Source organism: Diabrotica undecimpunctata, chromosome 3 (assembly GCF_040954645.1).
Source record: "Diabrotica undecimpunctata isolate CICGRU chromosome 3, icDiaUnde3, whole genome shotgun sequence".
NCBI classification, from domain to species: domain Eukaryota; kingdom Metazoa; phylum Arthropoda; class Insecta; order Coleoptera; family Chrysomelidae; genus Diabrotica; species Diabrotica undecimpunctata.
Window position 1 is genome coordinate 151,573,416 of NC_092805.1, and position 27,091 is coordinate 151,600,506.

General features: G+C 34.1%; 1 pseudogene; it reads left to right on the top strand.

Annotated features, from left to right (window-relative positions):
• Nucleotides 1–14,790, top strand: part of LOC140437577 (E3 ubiquitin-protein ligase TRIM37 pseudogene) — a 40,866-nt pseudogene extending 26,076 nt beyond the window's left edge.
• The last annotated feature ends 12,301 nt before the right edge of the window (nucleotides 14,791–27,091 follow it).

A 27,091-nucleotide genomic window follows, 5' to 3' on the forward strand; every position in this document is an offset into this window, starting at 1 on the left:
AACCCCCACCCGCTCCTGCAACGCACCGTAACGTTTTACAAGATCTCTCTCCCCCCAAATTTCTTTACTTAATACTTGTACGACCCCTAAGAATTTTGGATATTTATTATGTTTAGTAACAGATTTTTTTTAAATAAATGTTAACTTTTCTCCAAGACAGTTTGTTATTTAGGAGTTTCCATTTCGAAAGAAGTTTCCCATCACGTTTGGAGCTTTAGTCACAATTGTTTCGGTTTTGGATTTGGTTTGAGTTGTTTGAGAGGTTTTTCAGAATTTTTAAACCATATTGTTAGAGCTCGGTCGTCAGCGTGGCCAAACTTGGTTGCTGTTGTTTTTGAAATATCTGAAATATATAGGCTAAACAGTAATGGTCAAATTACTGATCCTTGCTGCAGACCATTCTTCAGCTTTTTAGGACATCGAATTTTCGATCATGTTATCACTTAAAATACTATTGTTAGCATATTTTGTATCAATCTTGTTGTGAGTTTACAAGGAATAATAAATAGAAAATGGTTTATCATTCCTTTTCCCCAAATTAAAGATATTAAAACGATAGAAAGAACACTTGAGTACATCAAAGTACGTAGCTAGCAAACGTCTGCCTAAAAAAATTCGCATAAGACTATATAGAACACTGATATTCCCCGTTTTCAAATATGAGTCAGAGACAAGGATACTAACCAAGTGAAACCATTGCATTGGGCAGGACATGTAGCCCAGGCCCCGGAATCGAACATGATAAAAACAATTCTAACTGCGCCGGGGTAACACAGGATGCTGAGATGATCGGTGTTGCCAACTGGAAAATCCAAGCAATGGACAGAGTAGAATGGTGAAGAAAACTTGAGAAGGTCGAGGTCCTTTAAGAGCTGTAAAACAATGATAATGATGATAATGTCAAGTAACTACCTGGGTAGCACGATTAACGATACCTACTAATGACATTAGTTAAGAGATAGCGACTAGAATACTGAGTGATAATCGAGTAGAAGGTGCTCTACATAACTTCATAAATTCCGTTCGTTGCCCAGAAAGCTAAAGCTTAATATATATAACACATCTTAAAACCAGTGGTGCTATATGGATGTGAAACGTGGTACATGGTCAACAACGTCTTACAGCCTTTGAAAATCAAGACCAGCAGGGCAAATGGAGAATTTACAATAAGCAGGAAATACGAACACTCACTGGACAACTTTTGTTACCAAGTATTGTAAGATCCCGTAGATCAATATGGATAGGTCATGTACTAAAAAGTAATGGTGACGGAAATACGAAAACCATCTTTACGACGCAACCTATAGACAAGCGCCTCCAGGTTGTCCCCAACAGAGATTGACTGATAACGTGAAGAGAGACTTGAAAGTGATAAATGGTAATATACCTCTCGAAACAGCAACACAGGACAGAAAGAAATGGCGGGGCTTTGTGAAAGAGGTCAAAACTCTCAATGGGTTATTCGCAAGTCAGTATTGCGTTTGAGCGTTAAATTAAGTTGTAGATAATACATAGGCAGTAGAGATACAGATCAGGTCAAAATCTTAAGGGGAGTGAGACAGGTGTGCATAATTTCACCACTGATATTCAATCTGTACTCGGAACACATTTTTGACGAGGCTCTAAAAGATATTGATGAAGGCATCTCAATAAATGGAGTCAAGCTCAATAACCTGCGGTATGCAAATGATACAATAGTGTTTTCCAATACCATAGAAGGGCTGCAAACCTTAATGAACAAAATAACGGAAATAAGTAGAACATATAGAAACACCAGCAAAACCAAGCTAATGATCATCAGCAAGGAAAACATAACTGGAGCAAATATGTATGTGAACCAAATGAGAATTGAATGTGTCTCACAGTACAACTACTTGGGAACTATAATCAATAAGTCGTGGGACAATACCCAAGAAATTAAATGTCGCATCGGAAAGGCAAAAATTGCATTCTTGACTGTGAGCTCTGTGTTCAAGAGCCATGACCTCACCCTAGAAACAAAAATAAGACTCCTTAAATGTTACTCCTACTAAGTGCTTCTGCACGGAGTAGAAACGTCGACATTGAAGGCAGAAGCTCTATTAAAACTTCAGGCTTTTGAGCTATGGTTATACAGAAGGATTCTGAAGATACCATGGACAGACAAAGTCACCAATGAAGGAGTACTGTGGAGGATGAACACAACTGCAGATTTGGTCAACATCGTGAAGGGCCGTAAGCTAGCTGCAGTACTTCGAACATATAATGAGAAATCAAGGCAGCTTTGAGCTACTCCAATGCATTTTGCAAGGTTAAATTGAAGGAAAAAGGGCCCCACGACGAAGAAGAATATCCTGGCTTGCTAACCTGAGAGCATGGTATAGAAAGACCTCAACACCAGCTATTCTGTATAGCAACCAATAAAGTCATCATAGCCAGAATGATCGCGAACGTTCGGAACGGACAGGCACCCTAAGAAGAAGAAGTAGAGAATAGAAGAGGAGGATAGTTTTAAGTCGAGGTTTTTATAATTATTTGGTATTATTCCTATAAAAGTTTATCAAGCTAAGATGCGCGCTTTCAAATAAATAAAAATAAATTCTAACTTTATAGTTCGATCTCTCGACCTTTGACATTTCTATTTTTTACAAAATATTGCACGGAGATTACTAATACTACGTACAACGAAGCTTAAAGGTGAATATAGATAATTTGCATTAGTTTGTTTTATCTTTAAAATAAAATGTTTCATTGTTGTTGCTCCTGATTTGTTTAAATCATCGCATTCATAGCCTATGACATAATAAAACGTGAGTAACAATCACATAAAATTGACGGTATTCCATAAAATAGGTAATTTATCAGCAAGTGTTTTGTTTGTTTTGAAATGATTACAGAATATTAGAAATTTAATTTGTTTTCAAATTTTACATATAGTTCGATACATTTTGTGTATCAAAATTTTAAATATCGATTAATAGAAATCAATCAACAATAATTAAATATTTTTTCTTTTTCCTACTGGTACTTGTTTGCTTATTTTATTGGTGTTTCGCCTTCTTCGTGTCTTAGGAGTTTAAAGTTGTATTAAAATATTAAAATTGAGTGAACGAAAATGTACGTTATGTTGCAGTGTTTATCTTGTCAGAGTATTGTATTCCATCTATTGTTAATGTATTTGAATTAATGATGTAAATAGATTTAGACCTATTAACATACGAGTTCTAATTCAATAACCAACGGATTATAAAATAATCTTGATTTGGAATCGAAATGTGGTAGTAAGTATATTATTCGTAATCTATGTATAAATAAAAATGAATCTCCGGAATGTTTGTAAGTGCATAACTTCAAAACGACTTCACCAAATTGTATAATTCTTTTTTGTTGTGTTTGTTATTATCAGGAGAAGATTTGTGGAAAAGATTTACGGAAAGGCGTAAAAAACAGTTTTTCTGTCATTTTTAATTTCAATATCACTAATAGATGGCGCCATACTATAATTAACAAAATAAATATCAGTGTTGATTGACGTAACGACCTAGTTGTATTTGGTATTGCGCATAGATAAAAAATATATATTACTGAATAGATAGGAAACTGTGTAGGTTATTTCTGGACAATGCGCCATCTGGCGGCCTTAGGAAAGCAACATCTTTTTAAAAAATCTTCTCGTAATTCTTCAAATATAAAGATTAATATTGAGGGTTTGATTACAAAAATAAAACAAACGTTGGTTCTTTTTCTACTTTATTTTCTTTTTTACGTTTTTATATAAACATTAATTACATGTATTTAAATGTAGTTGGTTAAACAGTGGCTATTCTGTAGTTTCTATAAATTACAACACAGAAACAGAGAAGGAATAGCATCACATTTCAAGGTGGACTTATATCTCAATCCAACATAGCGGGCTTCTGGTCCAAAATGAATTGTGCAAGTCTTCTCTGCCAATTTTGTTAATCCAAATATCATAAAGCTAAAAAATAAATAGTTTGTTTTTAATATTTTCTGTGAAATAATGTTACATAGTATATTTCTAGAGGTGCTTTACAAAAGGAGAAATAAACAAAAGTTTTGTAGAAAAAGTTCTTGAAACATTGAAGAATTGCCACATTTTTAATGGCGATAATTTTAATTCCTAAAAAACTTTTACCTAATTCTATATCGGCAACAATTCTAATACACATCATAACGTGAAATGAAAGAAGTTTGGGACAACATCGGACATTTTAAGGCAATTATTAAAAAATAAATAAAATCTTATATCAGCATTTTCTACTTACCGCCCTATCTTTTGGAAAAATATGCATTGGAGCATCCTTATTGTAATTATTACAACCATTAACGCAACAGTTAAAAACCGTAATTATTTAAATATGATGGCAAAAAAGCAAACAATTATTTAATCGCAAATAATACAACTCGAAACACTGTGTCGAAACCACAATAAAAATGGCGTACTTGTTTTGTTGGTTGCGGTATTGCGCAGTCACGAAGCTTTGCTATGAATGCTACGCCCTCTGGTGTCCTTAGGAAATACAAATTTCAGAGGACTGTCACTCCCATAAGAGATACCCGGGCATGGTATTGCGGTTCCAAATAATAACGGATGGGAAGATATCTCAATAAGGCTGTTTGAAGGACCTTTTTCCATACACAAACGTAATCCTACCGTAGTTAATTTAGCTGTTCACACGGTGAATGGGCATGGGCAACGAGATTTATTTCACGAGAGAAAACGTAACGCAATGAGTTGAACGATTACCAACGACAACGTTGAATTGTTACCTTTTCTTAAAGGGAAAAACATAGATATTGTTATATAGATTTTAAGTACAGCGAACGGCCAGAAACTGTTTATTAAAATAGAATAAAATACATTAAAATAGAATAAAATCAAATAAAATAAAATAAAATAAATTTAAAATAAACTAGAATAAAATAAAATAGAATATAAACAAAATGAAATAAAACAAAATAAAATAAATTAGAATAAAATAGATTAAAATAAAATAATATAAAATGAAATAGAAAAAAATATGAGTTAAAATGTAGGAATAAAAATTGGGGTTATCCCGTGTATTAATTAAATAAAATCGAGTAAAATAAAGTAAAATAAAATTAAATTACATAAAGTAGAATAAATTGGAATAAAATAGAATAAAGTAGAATAAAATAGATTAAAATAAAATAAATTAGAATAAAATAGAGTAAATTAAAATAACATAAAATGAAATAGAATAAAATGGGGGTTAAAGTGTAGGAATAAAAATGGTTATCCAGCATATTAAATAAAATAGAGTAAAATAAAGTAAAATAAAATTACTATTTTCGTTGGGAATAAGCCAAACAAAGAAAATGGAATACATATATGTTTAAAAATCCTAAAAAGAAGAATGAGTACCAGCAGAAAATAAAAGTAATATTAAATGAAAGAGGAGAACAAAACAACATTGAAGAAGAATGGAATATCATCAAAACGACAATTACAAATATGGCAAAGGAAACATTAGGTGAAACCTCAAGCCAAAGAAACGAGGAATGGTTTGACCAAGATTGCCAACAAGTAATAAATAGCAAAAAATATAGCTAGACAGAAATGTCTACAAAGGGATTCCCGATCGAATAGAAAGGCATATGAAGAACTCAGAAAAGATGCAAAGAAAATATGCAGAAGGAAAAAGAGAGAAATGTTGAATAGAAAAATACAACAAATTACAGATTATAATAACAGAAGAGAGGCTAGAAAATTTTACAAGGAAATCAAGCAATGCACCCAAGGATACATAACAAGATCAACAGTTAGCAAGGACAAAAATGGGGCAATTATCAGCGAGAAAGAGGAAATAATGGAAAGGTGGAAGGAGCATTTTCAAGAGCTGTTAAACCCAGAAAAAGAACAAAACGAAGATGAAGAGATAATTCACCACACAGCAGAACAACTAGTTGAGCAACCAACATTGGAAGAAACGATAAACGTCATAAAACATCTAAAAAATAACAAAGCACCTGGCACAGATGGAATAACTGCAGAACTGATAAAGAATGGTGGACATGCGCTATGGAGGCGTATCCACAAACTAATCGACCGCATATGGACACTAGAAGTCATCCCAGAAGATTGGAAAGTGGGAATCATACTTCCTATGTACAAAGGGGGAGACAAACGACTCTGCAAAAATTATAGGGGCATAACAGTTTTAAATGTCATCTACAAGATATTATCAGGAATTATATATAGCCGCCTGGAATCGTTTTCGGAGGAGATTATTGGTGAATACCAATGTGGCTTCAGACCAAAGAGGTCAACTATAGACCAAATACATATGTTAAGAGGTATACATGAAAAATGTGTTGAATATAACATACCTATTTACAACTTGTATATCGATTTCAAACAGGCGTTTGATGGAGTAGATCGACAAAAGATGTTAAAGCAACTATCTATGTTAGGGATACCCAATAAGTTGGTTAAACTTATACGAATGACTCTGGAGGGTTCCAAAGCTATGGTGAGAATAGATGGAGATATGACGCAGGCCTTTGATATTGAAAATGGAGTTAGACAAGGGGATGCCTTATCAACAACACTTTTTAATCTAACTTTAGAAGCTGTTGTTAGAAAACTGGATGTAAACGGCTGTATTAATACAAGATCTATGCAAATATGCGCATATGCGGATGATGTTGCCATAATAAGCCGCAACAAAAGGGTATTGAGCGAAAAAGTCATAGAACTGAAACGAGAAGCTGCTACGTTTGGTCTATATATAAATGAAAGCAAAACAAAATATATGGAGTGCACAAAATCGAATGAACATGAGAATCTGAAGGTAGACAACCATACCTACAAATATGCCTCCATTTTTCCCTACCTAGGCTCAATAATAAATGACAACAACATCAGTCAAGAAATACAAGCACGGATTCTTAGCGGTAATAAGTGTTTTTATGCATACAAAGACTTAATGAAAAGTAAGTTACTGAATCGTGAGTCTAAGCTGAGAATCTACAAAACAGTAATTAGACCAGTGGCCACATATTGATGTGAAACGTGGACCCTCTCAAACACTGATGAAAATCAACTGAGAATATTTGAGCGCAAAATACTAAGGAAGATATTTGGACCAACCCAATGCAGCGATAGTTCGTGGAGAATTAAAATGAACCACGAGCTGGATGATCTAATGCAGAGCGCAGATATTGTCAGATTTGTAAAATCACAAAGACTAAACTGGCTTGGTCACCTAGAAAGAATGCCAGATAATCGAGCTGTAAAAGTAGTCCAGAGATAGAAGCCCCAAGGAAACAGAACAAGAGGAAGGCCCCGTAAAAGATGGATAGACGACGTAGAGAGGGATCTTAAAACCATGAACATCAGGCAGTGGCGAAGGAAAGTATCCGACAGGGCAGAATGGAAGAACATTGTTAAGCAGGCCAAGACTCACAAAGGGTTGTAGCGCCATTAGAAGAAGAAGATAAGTTTAAAATAAATTTATTTTTGACGTTTCGATTTTCACTTCAGAAATCGTACTCCATATACAAATATTAATGAATTAAAAAAAAATTGTTTTTTTTTTACTTGGTGAAGAATCCTTCTATTAATTTAATTTTATCTGACTCATTTATATTGACAATTCAGACATATATTATAAGTTTTAAAGTAGACGACTTTAAAATGATATTGCCAATATTGTTGAGTTGCGTTCCTGGGACCGGGGAAAGAAATTGACAAATAACCTGCGATGTTTTTGCTACAAGATCAAAGTACAATTTTGTTTTCGAACCAGTCGTTAGACATTAGAAATAGTAAAGTCGCTATTGACACCTCGACGAGATTCACTTCATTTCCCAGAGATTTCTGTTACCTGACAGACTCGAAAGAGGAGCTTATTGAACTTTGATACATTCTTCTTCTTCCTATGCCGTCCCCATTAACGGAGGTTGGCGACCACATTTCTAAAAGTTTTTCTGTCTTTTGCAACGTGGAATAATTCGTCTACAGTCATGTTTGTCCAGTCTCCAATATTTCGCAGCCATGACTTCCTCTTTCTACCTATTCCCTTTTTGCCATCGACTCTACCCTGCATGATGACCTGCAGAAGACTATATTTATCATTCCTCAGTATGTGTCCAAGGTATGCAGTGTTGCATACTTTTATTGTTCTCAACAATTTTTTGTCTCGACCCATCCTTCTCAGCTCTTCCTCATTGGTGCCCCTGGCAGTCCATGGAATTCTCAACATTCTCCGGTATATCCAAAGTTCAAAGGCTTCAAGCTTCTTTGCGCTTGAAGTTGAAAAACTATTTGCGCTTTTAACGTCTATTTTTCTACCCCGTACAATAGTTGGGACCAGACATAACATTCAACAAACCTCAGTCTCAGCGCAGTATTCAGATTTTTGTCACAGAACAATTGCTTGAATTTTAAGAACGCTGCCCTTGCCATTTCCATTCGTACCCTGATCTCTTGGTCTGGATCTAATTCTGTGTTGATGTAAGCTTTAATGTCAAGTCTTATTTGAATGCATTCACTATTTATTGCATCTAGTAAAGTTTGTAGTTCTTCTATACTCTCAGCCATAATTACCGTGTCATCTGCAAATCTAATGGTGTTTACGATTTCTCCACCAATTCTTATTCTCTCTTTTCTTTCCCATAAGGCTTTTTTGAATATGACCTGTGAGTACACGTTGAAAAGCGTCGGAGACAAGACGCATCATTGCCTGGCCCTTCTCGCAATCGGTATATTATTTGTTTCTATATCGTTCACCTTTACTACTGCTTTCTCGTTCCAGTATATTCTCCTTAATAAACCCAATGTCTTTTTTGTCTAAATTGATGTTTTTTAATTCATCTATTAACTTCATATGCTGCACTCGGTCAAAGGCCTTCCTTTGATACATTATTTAATATTAATTCGGTACGAAGTTCGGTGGGGAGCTAGTTTTAAATATTCGATAAAAAATATGGATATCGAAATATCAATAGGCTTCATTTTAACAAAGGATACGAACGTAAACTTAGCACTTAAATTGTTATTGGGAAAATTCATAGTTTGAATAACAAGAAGAACAGAGAGTGAGTCGGAAATAATTGAAATATGATGAGCTTCTTGAAATATGATTCACCGTAGGTATTAAAGAATATGATGAGAGTGTCTCTCTATTACAATTTTGCACAAAATCTAAATTTGAAACCGTTTAAATATACTTAATACCTTTTTTTAATTTTCAAAATACTTTAAGTACCCAGTTAAATAGAACAAATCTATACTTTTGAGCTCAAACAGCTGAAAAATATTTTAAATCGAAGATCTGGGACAGCGAAATGGTTTTCGCGAAATTAACCCATTCTTGAAACTTTACAAAACATTTTTAATTCCAAAGTGTCAGAATTAAAAATATTATTGTATTGTTTATTATGTCGTTTTGTTAATATAACATATTTTAAGAAAATTATAGTTGTTATGCGAATATAAATAAATCTAAATGATGGAATTTCCAATTGCGTTTTAAAAAATGTTACATAAAATTTTTTCCTATTTTTACATACTTAATAAAAAACAGGTTAAGCGACTGTACTATCGAACATATCGGTAGGTCATCAGTTTCGCCCACGTTTTGTCTCGTGTAAACTTGCCGTTTTGTGTTCTCTGCCTGCGTTGCCTGCTTTTTCCTTTTGTTTTGTGTTGCTCATTTGACGTTTAGTGACTGTAAATAGTTCTTGTGGAATCCAATTTTTTTTATTTTTAAGTGGTTTTTATGGTAACCTGATGAACCAACCATTACAAAGATGTTTTAGATCTTGGAAAAGTATACAGTACATTAATTGTGTAGTGAATTTGAAGAATATAGAAAATCAGTGACATTTTGGTGGTTAATGAGGTTAGAAAACTATTGATTTTGTATTTGTAAATAATTTATTTTTGTTGCTTTAATTATTAATTTGTTTGTGCGTATTTTACATGTAATTCGTAGTAATTTATTTGTCTGCATTTAATTTGCATGTTATAAAATTTGAAACTTAGTATTGTTGACCTTTATGATACATACCTAACTGTAAATAAAACCCATTTAAATTACTTCTTTTGTTGAGCTCTTGGCATAAAATAGTTTTTAAAGACCACTGTAACAATACACAGGAAGGAAACAATTCACTTATTCAATAGTGCTCTCATTTCTTACTTACACAAAAGAGGTCAGCAAGGGTCAAACTCTATAAATGGTTCATGCATTGTTTTTGACTGAAAATATTTTTTCAGGTTTCTAAGAAGTTAACTTCTGTCAAATGGCTACTAGAAACAAAGTAGGAACAAAACATGACGAACATAGTGTGGAAACACTTGCTGAGGTTTTTAGATGTTTTATTTGTATGGAAAAACTTAGAGATGCTCATCTGTGCCCACATTGTTCAAAACTGTGTTGTTATGTTTGTATCCGCAGATGGTTAACAGAACAAAGATCTCAATGTCCTCATTGTAGAGCTTCTCTACACTTGCATGAACTTGTGAACTGTAGGTGGGTCGAGGAAGTAACCCAACAGCTTGATAGTTTACAAGCTGTTAGTCTTAATGGAAATCGGAACGATGAAAATGACAGGGACAAGTGTTCAACTCATTTGGAAAAGCTTTCAGTTTATTGTTGGACTTGTAGATGCTGTATCTGCCATCAGTGTGCCCTTTGGGGAGGAACTCATTCAGGACATACATTTAAACCTCTAGATGAAGTTTATGAACAACATGTTACACAAATTAAAGATGAAATTGCTCAGTTACGCAGAAGGTTAATGGAATTAATTAGTATTGTACAAGAAGTAGAAAGGAATGTTGAATCTGTAAGGTCAGCTAAAGATGATAGAGTAAGGGAAATTAGAAATGCTGTCAAAGTAATGATTGCTAGGCTAGATTCTCAATTAAAAACAAAATTACTTACTCTCATGGGACAAAAAGATTCACTCACACAAGAAACCGAACAATTAGAACATTTACTTCATGAAATAGAACATCAATTGCATGTATCTACCAGATCAGAACTGATATCAAAAAGTAGTGAAATTTCAAGAATGATTCATGCAATAAGAAAAAAACCAATGACTAGTTTTGTGACTGCACCAGTTCCTGCAGATTTTCATAGTGAAATTGTACCTGCTTATGACAGTTGTACTTTTGTAATGCATGGCTTTTCACGTTACCAGCGTAAGGCTGATCCTATTTACTCAACACCATTACACTGTAATGGTCTTTGTTGGAGGTTGAAGGTGTATCCAGATGGGAATGGAGTAGTAAGAGGAAACTATCTTTCTGTTTTTCTAGAGCTTAGTGCGGGTTATCCAGAAACATCCAAATATGAATACAGAGTTGAGATGGTTCATCAAGTCAGTAGAGATTCTTCAAAAAATGTAGTTAGAGAATTCGCTTCAGATTTTGAAGTGGGTGAATGTTGGGGTTATAATAGGTTTTTCCGACTTGATCTCTTGGCAAGTGAAGGATATTTAAATGAAGCCAAGGATACACTTGTCTTAAGATTTCAAGTAAGAGCTCCAACTTTTTATCAAAGGTGTAGGGATCAACAATGGTATATTAATCAATTACAAACGGTGCAACATCAATACATAACACAGATTAATGAATCAAAGGAGCGTTTAGCTGCTGAAATATCTAGGAATGCTGTAGCATCAAGCCTTAGGCCAAAAAAGCAATCTGAGGTGTCCAACATTTCATTAGTAAAGAATATATACACTTTACCCAGTCCAGATAGAGATACAGATTGTAGTCCAGAAGCTTCAACATCTCATGGCCCTGCTGGTAAATCTTTCTCAAATGAGTTAGCAAATTTTGCTAAAAGTCTAGTATCTGTAGAATCAAATACCCAAACAAAATCCGATGAATGTCCTTGCTCTTCAAAGGGGAAAGTAGATAATTCAACAAAAAAGCCAAATTCTCCTCATCGTCTGGGACTTAGTGTTTCTTTAAGTTCTCCTAATCTTTTAAATACAGCTGTGTCCTCTTTAATGTTATCTAGCAGTAGCAGTGAAAGTGATTTAAGTGAACCTGAACCTTTAATAGAAGAATTGGAGCATAGAGAAGTAATATCTAATGATGAAAATGATGTGGATATTGAAACGATGTCTGGGGAGAATGATGTTGAATATGCAGAATTCTCTATGGCTCAAAGAATGTTAGAAAATGATAATAGTTCTGGGAATAGTAGTTTTGTAGGTGCTACTGCACTCTCCCCTACTGAAATGACTAGTTCCTTTGAAGATAGATTAAAATTACTTAATTTCTTTGAAAATTCTCCAAGAAGAAACACAGCTCAGGATCCTGCAAGTAATTTGTTAGATCTAACTGCTTCAAATCTAGATTTAGCTTTGCTTGGATCACTATCAACAGATAATTCAATTATAAGTGCTGGTAACTTCACTGCAGAAAATAGAAAAAAACTGAAGCATAGATTTAGGCAATTGGATATGTCAGGACCTGAATCTAGTACTAATCAAGTTGGGGTGTGGACTGAAACTGTTCCTATATCTCAGATCACAAAAGAATCAGTTATGGGTCCGTTGGAATCATTTTTACGCTCCATAAATTGTTATCCTGAGCATGACCAAACTCGAAGGAAGGAGTCACCAATGAAGGAAAAAAAGAAACATTCTACCTCTCAGTCCAAATTTCCTATTGTGCCATCTGTTTCACCCCCTCCTATGAGCGATAATGCTGAAAGTCTTAGTGTTGAACCAAGCTCTCTAGCTTTTAGTTGGACGCCATCTTTGCTAAACCAGCGAAGAGCCAGCAAATCCCCACGGGCACCACCAAGTGATCTAACTCTACCTGAAAAAGAAGATAATAAATCTGATAACCAACCTCATTCCTCTTAGACGTAGGTAAATTAAGTGTTGCTATTAATTACAGCTCACTATGCTGCTATATTTTTTTTACTTTATTAAAGTTAAATTTGTGGTTTATTTTTAAAATGTTTTCAAGAAACAAAAAATTTGTGTGTATCCACAATATAATTTTGTAAATTTGATATTCGTGAGATTTTGTTATAACAAATGTACTATTTATTTATTATTTGCAGGTCATATTTTGTAATAAATATATTGTTTTGAATAAGTTATAATTGCATTTAAAATAAATGTAGTAACCTGTTTGCATTTTGGTACTCCATTTGTAAAATTTCAAATTAATTTTAATGAAGAACTTTTTGTGATAATAAAATAAAAAATTAAAAGAAATCAAATCATGTTTATCTCTCTTTTTGATACATTTCTAAAGCTATGCAGTACTTTGGAGCTTCGAACCTTTCAAATTGATATAGTCATTAGAAAGTTATACTTCAGAACTATCAAAATGATTCATAATATTCTTTCTATTTATTATTATCACCGTAACCTATATTAATGATAGAGTTTATTTATTTTTAACTTAAAAAATTTGCGTTACTGTAGAGAACAATTAAAACTTTACAAATGGAGCATTTTTAATTAAAATCTAAATGTGATTTTGAGAATATTAGTGTAAAATGTGATTGATTAGATAATACATAAAAAATCCTAGGTAGTACGTAGATAACATTTCAAAAGATATTGGAAACCATGTAACTTACTAAAGAATAACCTTCAAAAATTTATTTCCTGTACTTCTGGACAAAGCCATAAAATATTTTAACATTTTCAGAATAAAAAAAGTTAAAAAAGTAAACTTTAAATAGTCCAACTAGTACAAGCACTTTCTACTAGTTCATAAATTTTAAAATGTTTTAAGTAAATATCAAAATTTATGAAAAGACGATCATTGGAAATATTTTAAATATTACACAAATCAATGATGCTTATTAAACTGCAAATTAAACTTCTGTTATACATGTAACAGGTTATCTTCTTATATGTATTTTATTGGATTGTATTATTATATTGAATATATATATTATTATCATTCTCTTTGCCTTTAACCCTTTGTGAGGTCAGCTTCCATGTTAAGTCATAACTAAGTATATGATGTCAAATTCAGAGTTTGAATCTGAGCTGAGGTAAGGTGATCAGTCACTAAGCCACTGGCATGTAGTAGGTCATTATCGTGCATTAGTATGAATCTGTTGTATCCAATATAGCTGATATATCGCCCTAGAGAATTTTCGCAAATCATTATTTTAATCATTTCCATAAGTTTGGTGTGTTCCTCTCTACTAATATGTCTCCAAAATATTATATCATGCCTTCCAAAGCTACCAATATAAAAGAGGTTGAAATTGGAGTATTGTTCTATTGTAAATTTACTGTTTTATACTCTTTTGTGCGTGTAGTTAAACACATCTGCCCTCCATAATTGTTTATTAATCTCACTATAAATTGGATATTTTTCCAGTGCTTGTTATTCAAAGGAATATGAAATTATTTGATATTAAGCAAAATGAGGTACTTAACCACAAAGCTGCTAATGGAATGTATTATTTGCACCTATTGCCATCTCTTTGAATGTTTAGTCTCTTGATACTTTTGTAATAAGTAATAATCTTTGATAATAAGTTTGTGTTTTGTTTAAGCATTTACTATTGTTTTATCTTGAATTTTCATATTAGCTTTATTTGATCAGAAATACACTGAAATATGCAAATGATATTAAATGCTGATACATAATTTTCTGTAAAAGTTTATCAACAGAACTTAAAAATTTATTGAAGTGATTTTTGAGTTACATGGTTTCTGTTAGGACACCAGTGACAAGATTATTTATGAATAAATTGATTTTAAATAAAAGTATTCTTAAAAATGTTCTAAGATAATAAATTGGGTCTATTTATTAAACTAATACTTTTTTATACTCCATAATATCCATTAACCTTATACCATATCTAGAGATCTAGATTGTGATGAATTAATCTTAGAACACTGGTACACAATAGACTCGAGGGTACCGTTGCTCAGTCCGGGTAGATTACGGGCGGGCTCAGGAGGTGAGAAATGTAAGGAAGAAAAGATACTAAAGAACAAAGAAAGGGTTCTAAATTCTACTAGGTCAAATCACAGGCAGATATAGCAAACAATGAAGTCGCAGATAACATTGCCAAAGAATGTATAAAATTAGAGAAGATATCAATTATGAGATATCAATAGAAGAACATATAAATTTATCAAAACAAAAAATGTTGAAAAAGTGGACATTATTTATGGCAAGAGTACTCAACTCGATATACAAAAATAGAAACCAAATTGAGAAGAAATCTTATAGAAGTATTGCATGGGAATCCTCCCTAATACCAACAAAGAAAGGATATTAAGGAAGGAAACAACTCTTCAAAAAAGAAAGGGCGCCATTGTCTTTAAATGCTTGAATAAAAAAAAACAGAAATGGGATATACACAAATCAAAGAGAAAAAAATTGCAAATATTGAAATAAAAAAGGTAAAATTCACGATATCAAATATATTCAAAAATCATCATCATCATAAGTGGCTCGACCATCCGCTGTGGATCTTGGCCTGCTCACAAAGAAGTCGCCACTTCTGTCGATTCCTGGCAACGTCCCTACATCTTGTGACCCTTAAAATCCGTAGGCCTTCTTCCACATCATCAATCCATCTCCTTCGTGGTCGTTCTCTACTTCTTGTACCCTCTGGTTTTGAAAATGTTAATCTCTTCGTGTATTCGTGATCTAACATCCTAGCAATGTGTCCAGCCCAAGTCTCTGCACTTCAACGAATTTCACAATGTCTGGATCGGTGTATAACTAATATAGTTCAAAGTTTTATCTTCTTCGACGCCATAGCCAATTTTCATTTACGGTCCCAAAAATCTTTCTATGAATTTTTTTCTCAAAAATACCAAGAAGTCTTTGATCATTTTGAAATAAGGTCCACGTTTCGACCCCATATATCAAAACCGGTCTTATTAAGCCCTTGTATATATTGAGCTTTACTGCACGTTTTATATTTTCATTTTTTTAATGTTTCTGGAGACCGTGAACAGTTCTGTTTGCTATTGCCATGCGTCTTTTTATTTCGTTACTTGTCGTGTTTGTTGCGTTTACTAGCGATGTAAGATGTGTGAATTTTTTGACTTGCACAAAGGTATGGTTGTTAATTTGAATTCTCTGTTGGATATTTCGGGGGTTTTTAGAAACCAACATATATTTGGTTTTTTCCTCGTTTACCACAAGTCCTAATTCACTTGCCGCGTCCGCAAGCCTTGAAAAACACTGCACCATGTCTCTCATACTTCTGCCCACTATAACTATATCGTCAACGAATGCGAGAATTTGCGTTGATCTATTAAAAATAGTTCCATTCATTCTAATATTTAATTGTCTTATTGTTCTTTCCAAGGCAATATTAAAAAGGAGACACGTCAGCGCGTCCCTCTGTCTTAGACCATTATTAGAGTCTTAGAGTTTTCTCCTTCAATTCTAACGTTTTGCATTTGCAATTCTGAGCTTACGTTTTGCATTGTTAGTTGGGTCAACTTAACTAACTTAGGTGGGATCCCAAAGTCTATCATTGCTTTATATAATGCAGTTCTTTTCACACTGTCATAGGCTGCTTTGAAGTTGACAAAGATATGGTGTGTATCTATGTTATATTCTAGTGACTTTTCTAGAATCTGTCTATGTGCTTGAATTTGATGTGTAGTTGACTTTCCAGCAGTAAATCCGCATTGATATTGACCAACAATATCCTTTGTAAAATGTTCCAAGTCTTTCAAACAATACATTGTCGAAGATTTTATACGCAGATCACCCTTTTTATGCAACGGACATATTATTGCCTTTAGCCACTCTTGTGATACCAATTCATTCTGTCATACAAGTACTATTAATTTATGGATGGCTGCAAAACGTTGATCACCGCCTTTTTTATACATTTCCGAACAGATTTCATCGATTCATGGGGCTTTTTGTCTTTGAGTTTTAGGATGGCATTTGACACTTCTTCTCTTGTTGGGTCTTCACTATGTAGTTGACGTTGTAGATTTTTCTATGTTGTAACCTCCTTCAACATCGTTTATATTTAGATGTTCGCTGAAATGTTGTCCCCATCTTTTAAGAACTGAGTTTTTATCATGTAGAATTTCACCGTTAGTGTCTGTACAAGTTTTTAATCGTGGTTTAAATTCTCGACGGCTATTATTTAAGGATTTGTAGTATTTCCTCGTTTCATTTTTATCGAATAAACTTTGTATCTCATTGAGACGGTTCTGTTCGTATTCCCTGTTCTTACGTCAATGGATACGTTTTTCCTCTCTTCTAAGACGTCTATACTCTTCTTTTTTTCTCCGTGTATCACCTGCGTCGAAGGTTTTTTGATATGCTCCGTTCTTTCTATTTCTATTCTATATATTCTATTCAAAAATATTAAAATCATAAATATCTCAAAATAGACATAAATATCCAGGTAAAATATTCAAATAAGGTAAATAAATATCGCATGAAACATATCAGATATTGGGAAAGTTATTTAACATAACATAGGAGACATGTCTTATTGATCTCGTTAGATAACTGCCTAAGTCCTTTCTTTAATGGATTAACTTTGTTAAAACATAAAAAATATGCTATTATTAAGTTTAAAATATGCAAAAGAACAATAAAAATTTACAGTCTAGTTAATCCACCTTGGGTTAAACACGTTTACGCTTGAGACTAGTTAAGACTTAACTAGTCTTAACTATAATTAAGTAATATTAAATAATCAAAATAACGAAATATGCACTGTTTCAATATGAGATTTTGAGCATTGATAACAATTAGTTAACTATAAGTCCCTTTTGCTTTTGTAATTTTTTTAATAAAGAACTTCACTTAAGTCGTCAAGCAAAATAATGGGATATGAACATTACCTCCGATTAAACTGTAAAATAAATTGACTAAATGTTGACTTGACTGTGTAGTCGACTTTCTTATCGTGAAGGCTGGATATTGGCGAGGAGTACGGATCTTAATTGTAGAAGAATTTGACTTGTACACCAGTCAAATCTTAAACCCTATAATACAGTAACAATGAGATTCGGAGAGACAAAGAACACAGTAAAAGTAAGAAAGAAAATAAAGAGGAGATATTAGGAAATAAATGCATTTCAACTTATTAAATTAAAGTGGGTAATTTAACCAACACAAGCGGGGACACAAATTGCAGCTTCTTCCACAACAGGCGACAATGTATTTTCACAACTTAATTTCTAACGGAAAATGAAAAAAAGGCCAGAGTTGACCTATATCTAGGACGATATTCAAATAACCAAAATACCGTTTGGTTGGTTGCTGATCTAAATTTTGACGTAAAGTGTCAAAAAAAAATTGAGTAAAATGTGCTTAGTTTCCGCTATATTCGCGCTCCCCTAAAACGCCGGTATGAATGAACAATGTGTTCAAGCGAACTCTTTAATTAGTAATAGTGCTGTTGTAAATATTCTCTAGTTATTAAATGTGTAGTATCGATTAATTACGCTTTATTTTTCTCTAAGTACAACCCTATCAAACCAAACACATAAGAAATCATCGCCGTGAAGTCTGCTTACAGATATAGAAGGAAACTCTTTAACAGTCCATGGTCCTTAAATATTTGGTAATGTACACGCTGGGGAAAGGAATTTAATAAGCTTTCCCCCAACAATTAATGGAGATCAGACAAAGTTACATCATTGTTTTTGGTCTTACCTTAGATCTTACGGTCAAACTCCTATAGAATATTTGCTATATTTGCAAACAAAAAGCTACCGACAACAGCGAAATGGGTACACAACACCCAAAAAGTATTTACGTTTATTATTGTATTACAGTGCCGCCGAACTATAAAATAACGAAAATTATACAGGCTATAACAACCGGATCTTTGATACGTTACAACCTCAGCCATAATATCCATAATTTTATCCTTTTTCAAATAATAATTTTCGATTGATGAGACTTGTTCGTCTTCTTCGGAATCTTCATCCTGTGCAGAATCCGTTCTATGTTCAGTATATTCTACATGATTTTCTACATCTCTCACTTCATATTCCGAATTTAAATCGAGTACGATTTCGTATCAGCACCCGAATTATCCATCTTCAGTAACAAAAACAACCCACATGTACATGCTGGGAAAGATACACGATATAAATCAAGCAAAGTGCATGCTGCAATTAAATATCTTAGAGAAAGAAAGGGATTTTTATTCAGTATGTGTGCTGTAATTAGATTCAAGATCAGAGGGGTTATCGGAGGAGGCACTTATATAATATTGTAAGTCCAGTGATACGGTTTTTTTAGTGATTTTTCCTTTGTACCTGTGTAGAGCTGGGATAAGTTCTTTTGAATACCATCTATGTTGGAGGAAAATTTTTGAGCTACTTGTAGTGGGATGGGACATCCAAAATAATTCCCAAGAAAAGCAATAATTTGAGTGCAATTAAGTGTAAAATTAGCCGGATTATCTTTATAAACCGTTTTTATAGCGGAAACACAGTTAAGTTTCATTGAGTAATCCGATCGAAGATTAGATTTGGACCTTTTTTTGCGGGCATCGAGAATGTCGAAGGGGGAAAAGAAGTTATTGGGGCAAATAACGGATGGAGAGAGAATGACAGGAGTGTCAGGAGGACTATCGGTAGAGTTTCCTCTTTTTTGTCCTACAGTCAAACTGAACTTTGAATTAGTAGTAGGAGGGATAGATAAATCCATAATGGTAGCCGGGGAGGGTGTGTCGTTAACGAGGATGGACTCAATTTCTCAAAATGGAAGTTCGTTTGATGAAGTTAAGGAGTCACCTGAAAGTGAAGAAGAGGGAGGAGCATTAGCTGCGATACGTGTGTGGTCTGGTCCACTGGGGACTTTGGGACAAAACTCCGCGGTATGACCCGTAAGTTTACAAAGAAAACACTAGTCTGTCAGTGGATAAAAATATTCCAAACGGTGTATTTTCATGGTTAATTAGCAGGGAAGATTGCACTTCAAAGTCCTCCTTGTCAAGGATTACAAATATCCTACGAAAACTTATGATATATTGATCATCCGATGTTCCGCATTTTACAAAAGTAACAGGTGCTACTGTAGCTGTAGCCAATATCTTTTAGGGACTGTTCGATTAGTTCGATTAGTTTTGGCCGGAGAAATAAGGTTGCAGTTAGGGGACGGTGGAATTAATTATGACGTGCTGTATATTTCTTAACAGATGATCAACGATGTCGGTAGACGTGAGAAAAATGCAGATTTGATTATTCGAAATTCGAGATGCAAAAGTAATATTTTTTGGGTGAACTATTTTACCAATCGCTTTAATATATTTAAATGAAACAATATCCGAAATGGAGTGCATGACAATAGTTTGTTTCCCTATAGGAAACGAAGGGGGAGCAGGCCTAGAGAGTGCAGCGGCGATATATGATTTTGGGTTGGAATTGGAGGTGTTTTGTGTAGATGTAGATGGTTGCGTGCTCCTCATGATGTGTGTAGTCACACAATATATGAGAGTAGCTAATAGACCCTCTCCCAAATTGGAAAGGAAGAAAAAAGGATCTCACTTGATTTCTCTGGATTTTCACTAGTTTTCTTTAATTACACCAATATAGCCACAATTAAATTAGACTTTTAAAAATATGCAATCAAATGTGATTGCATATGTGAGTACTTCGCTTCGTATTGTTGATTCGTCGATGAATGAATTTATCTGTTAAGTACTGTTTAAATCTTTTAAATCCGTGAGGAACTTTAATTAGTGTGTTTAAACTTTGACATTTTTGAATAAAATTTTAAATAAAAATATATATAAACATTTTAGAATATAAATCCAAAAGGAATATTCAACTCTGTTTTTCAAAAAACGAATTTATGCTATGTTTGTTTTTAGATTTAAAGGGTGCATATGACCTGGTTGATTTGGATATATTATATTCAAAAATGGTGGGGTGTGGTATTGATAAAAGATTATCTGTAAATATAATAAATTTGTATGTGAATAGAAAAATATACTTACGGGACCATAGAAATGTATTACACGGTCCAAGAATATTATATAACGGTCTCCCACAAGGCTGAATTCTAAGTCCTTTATTATTTAATGTTTATACTGCAGATCTGCATGGTTTGATGGATGAAAAATGCAAAATAATTCAATATGCAGACGATATATGTTTATATACCAGCCATAAATCCTATGAAGATTGTATGTTGAATCTAAAACTTAGCTTTAGTAACTTAGATAAGTGGGTGAAACAAATGGGTTTTAGTATATCACAAGAAAAATCTTCGATTGTATGTTTCACTAGACGTAGACAAAAAGTCACAGGCAAATGCCAGATAGGTGATTATAATTTCCCCTTAGCAGAAGAGTATAAGTATCTAGGCATGATCCTAGATAAAAAACTCTTGTGATACAGCCATATATAGTACGTAACACAAAAGTGCGAGCGTGGAATTAACCTTCTGCGTTTCGTTTCTAAAAAAAGATGGGGTGCAGATCAAAATATCTCTTTAATGTTTTATAGATCCTACATACGATCCATTCTGGATTACGGTTGTGTTCTTTACGGTTCAACATGCAAAACAAATCTATTAACTCTTGACAGAATACAATTTAAATCAATAAAAATTTGTCTAGGAGCTATGATGTCTTCACCAAACCAAGCAGTTCTAGCAGAAGCCTAGGAACCACCTTTACACATACGTAGGCAAATGTTAGCCAACAAACGTCTAATAACATACAGATCGTTTAATACAACTATGGTTCACAAAATAGGTTTACTTTTGACAGAAAATTTAACAAATTCTTATTGGAGAATAAAAAATTCTCCTCCTCTTGCAGAATCTTTTATTGATACGAATTCATTTCAATCTTATATATTACAGCTCCCAAAATTTTCTTTATACATACAAGACTTTGAAGTTCTTATAGACAAACCAACCATTATAATGCCCTCTTATTCAGACTTGCCAATTTTAACTAATATGATATTTAAATCCATACTAAGCAAATTAGGAGAAGATTTAACAATAATTTATACAGATGGTTCAAAAACTGTTGAAAGTACTGGTTTCGCTTTTTTTGTTTCAAACAGCAATTATGTTGAGAAATATCGAATTCCTGAATGTTGTTCTATTTTTACAGCCGAGGCTGCTGCTATACAGAAAGCACTAACTTGGTGTGTCACTAATTATTGTGAGAACATCGTAATAGTATCAGATTCTCAGGCAGTATTACAAGCTATTCGTAGCCATCCATTAGATAGTTTTCAAAACTCCATTATACTTGATATCAAAAAATTATTACATGATCTAAAATTCACAAAAAAACAGTTACTTTACTCTGGGTTAAAGGACATAATGGAGTAATTGGAAACGAATTAGTGGATGGTATGGCAAAAAATACATCTGAGATATCAGAAATTACAAATTTTTACTACTTTAAAGATCTTTTTTCTATTATCAGGAGTATTGGCAGGGAAAGATGGATGTCAAAATATAAAGAGGTTCAGAAGACTTCAAGAAACCATTACTTTTCTATTCATCCATGCTTACCAAAAAATATTCCCCATTTTAATTATTCCCCATTTTAATTTTAACTATAATAAAGTACATTCTTCGTTAATAACCCGGTTAAAACTTAACCATGGCCTCTTTCCAGAGCATCTGCATAGGATTGGAATTTATGAAACCCCTTTCTGTCCTTGTGATGGTAAATCTGTAGGAGATTTGAACCACTTATTTTTCAATTGTCCTAATCATAGGGAACAGACTCGAAGCCTATATCTAGATTTAATTGATCTCAATATTAGCCTACCAGTTAACATCAGCAATCTGATATCTTATTCTGACAAATCTATATATAATATTCTAATCAAGTTTATAAACGATTCTAAAATAAAAATTTAAACATCCTTATAACAATTTTCTGTGGCAAAAAGATTTTTTGTGTAATGCCATCTCTCTATCTCTCACACACACACACACACACACACACACACACACACACACACACACACACACACACACACACACACACACACACACACACACACACACACACACACACACACACACACACACACACACACACACACACACACACACACACACACACACACACACACACACACACACACACACACACACACACACACACACACACACACACACACACACACACACACACACACACACACACACACACACACACACACACACACACACACACACACACACACACACACACACACACACACACACACACACACACACACACACACACACACACACACACACACACACACACACACACACACACACACACACACACACACACACACACACACACACACACACACACACACACACACACACACACACACACACACACACACACACACACACACACACACACACACACACACACACACACACACACACACACACACACACACACACACACACACACACACACACACACACACACACACACACACACACACACACACACACACACACACACACACACACACACACACACACACACACACACACACACACACACACACACACACACACACACACACACACACACACACACACACACACACACACACACACACACACACACACACACACACACACACACACACACACACACACACACACACACACACACACACACACACACACACACACACACACACACACACACACACACACACACACACACACACACACACACACACACACACACACACACACACACACACACACACACACACACACACACACACACACACACACACACACACACACACACACACACACACACACACACACACACACACACACACACACACACACACACACACACACACACACACACACACACACACACACACACACACACACACACACACACACACACACACACACACACACACACACACACACACACACACACACACACACACACACACACACACACACACACACACACACACACACACACACACACACACACACACACACACACACACACACACACACACACACACACACACACACACACACACACACACACACACACACACACACACACACACACACACACACACACACACACACACACACACACACACACACACACACACACACACACACACACACACACACACACACACACACACACACACACACACACACACACACACACACACACACACACACACACACACACACACACACACACACACACACACACACACACACACACACACACACACACACACAAATCCAAAAGGAATTTTAATTTAAATTATTGTATACATTTTTATGACGAAAAATATTTGTTGCTCTCAAAAACTAGATAGGTATTTTTATCTTTAAACATATTTTTCTAATTAAAATACTTTCTAATTTACTATGCAAATTCATGCATATTAATATTGAAGTTTTTTATAAGTTTTTTGTCTTTCGTAAATTTTTATGTTTGGTAAATTTCCTAAATTATTGACTAAAAAATTAGTTAGTTCAAAAAGGTCTATATCTCATAAACTACTAAAGATTGGAAAAATTGTTTTGGCACATTTTTAACGTAAAGTCATGTCGATAATTGTCCAAAAAAATTTGTTTATTTTTCATTATTTTACGAAATACAGCCCAATATATGAAAACTCAACCCTTTTTGCAAAACGGGGGTATCTTAGGAATGTAAACTTAATATTAGACACATTCATGTACCTATTTCCAAATTTTCATCCTTGATTTATTTATTTTTTGGTTCACGCTGTTATTTGATTGGGCTTAAAGGATATTATAAACATTAATTTACACATCTTATCATACCTCATATCCCTAACTTTCTTCAAAACATAAAACCCCGAATAATAAATAATGATCTAAAATTATCTCTAGAAATATTGTCGTTTTCGTCCTGTTTACCGAATCCTCATCCCTTTATACCTCATAAAAAATTATAAACGCCCCAATAAATCTTTCTTTTCACGAACAAGTCAAATCGTTAAGGCGTAATTTGAAGATCGCGTGCCCACGAATCAAAATCTCGATGACAACTTTGTTTGTTCGATATTTACTCGAACCGTAGAGGGGTGTAAAGGGTAAAAAAGTGCAAGATTTCAGTTTCCCACCTTTTAGTTTTTCGCTCCCGGAACTTTTATTATGATTCGAGGGTAGCATATGAAGTTACCAATTTATGTAGTATATACATTAGATCCTATAATCACTACTTATTAGATTAGCGTAAAATTACGATAACAAATAAACAGAATGAAATTATAACACTAGCAGAAGAACAACAAGGTTTCAGGTCGGGAAGATCATGCACCGACGCTATATTTATAATGAGGTAAGTGCAAGAGAATTCATTCGAATACAACAAACCGGCATATCTATGTTTCGTGGACCTTAAGAAGGCATTTGACTTGGTCAAATTAAAGGTCTTATTGTACGCAAGACAGAACTTATTGTACGCAAGAGAGATACCTCTAGAAATAATCAAAACGATCGAAAATATTTACCAAAACAACACAATAAAAGTAAAAGTGGAAGAAGAACTAACCGACACTATTGAAGCTGGCAATGGGATAAGACAGGGAGATTCCCTGAGTTCTCTATTGTTCAACCTGATTATGGATGAAATAATCAAAAAAGTAAGAACTAAAAAAGGATACCAAATGGGAGAAAAACAACTTAAAATAATCTGCAATGTAGACGACGCAATACTACTCTCTCAAAGTGAAGACTATTTATAACGTATGCTGCACCAATTTAATGTAACCGCCAGAAAATTTAACATGTTAGTTTCCCCAAAAAAGACAAAATGCATGGTTACAACAGCAAATTTACTAAGATGTAAATTGGAGCTGGAAGGTCAGATAATAGAACAAGTGATGGGGTTTAAATATATAGAGATCACATAGAAACAATATGGAGAAATAAAAATATCGGGAAAGAAATGAAAGGCTTCTTCTTCTTCTTCTTCGGGTTCCTTCTCCTATCAGAGGTTGGAAATCATCATCGCTATTTTAATTTTATTGGCCGCGCTTCTGAATAATTCTAATGAGCTGCAACCGAACCACTCTCTCAAATTTCTTAGCCAGGATATTTTGCGTTGTCCTGGGTTTCTCTTCCCTTGTATCTTCTCTTGCATAATTAATCTAAGTATGAAAAGGCAGTATTTACAAAACAGTCATCAGACCAACAATGATATACGTGACAGAAATACGACCTGACACAGAGAGGACAGAAAAGATGGTAGAAACAGCAGAGATGAAAACACTTAGAAAAAGTGATGGTAAGACACTATGGGACAGCTAGAAGTACAGATATACGACATAGATGGAAGGTGAAGAACACCAAGAACTGGGTAAGAAATAGAAGAGTAGAACGGAACGATCATATAAGCCGAATGACAACAAATAGAGTAATAAAGACGGCAAGAGACGGTTCCCCAATAGGAAGACCACGAAAACGATGGAACGACAACTTACTGGAGGCACATTGAAAAACAGACAGACTTATGTCTACATAAAAAGTAGTCGTAGGCGCTGGCCCTTATCCTGACCCTAAACACCCGGGTCGCCGGGATTCTTACGATCCGGATCGAATATGATTCGAGATGAGGACCAAGTCTGTAGCGCAGGTCTGACTTTAAACTGGCAAGTGATGAGCCAACGGTGTAATATACTCAAGATAGAACCTATGAATAAATACTTGTGTCCAAAGTAGCTAGTAACAATGGCCGACTCTTGTTTCCGGAATGTCAGTGATGTACGAACAATTTTTTTTAGTACCCATATATGTACAATAATTATTTTAGCAATTATTTATTTGCGTTGTTATTTATTACATTTAAATAAAATATATAATGACGTGTAACATTGTAAAATTAAAAAAAAAATATTTTTATAACATAATGAAACGTAAACTTATCTTCTGTTGTCTGCTGTGTTTTCGCTGTATTACAAGCAGTACAACCAACCATTTTAAATGTTTTTTGTATTCAACTCGTATTCAATACTTCCAACGACAATGGTACCAACAACATAGGTTCTATCCTGAGTGTACTACATCGTTGTGATGAACATATTGAACAGCAGGTGATTGAAATGTCTTATTGAAAAAAAAAATTGTGATACGTATTGTTGG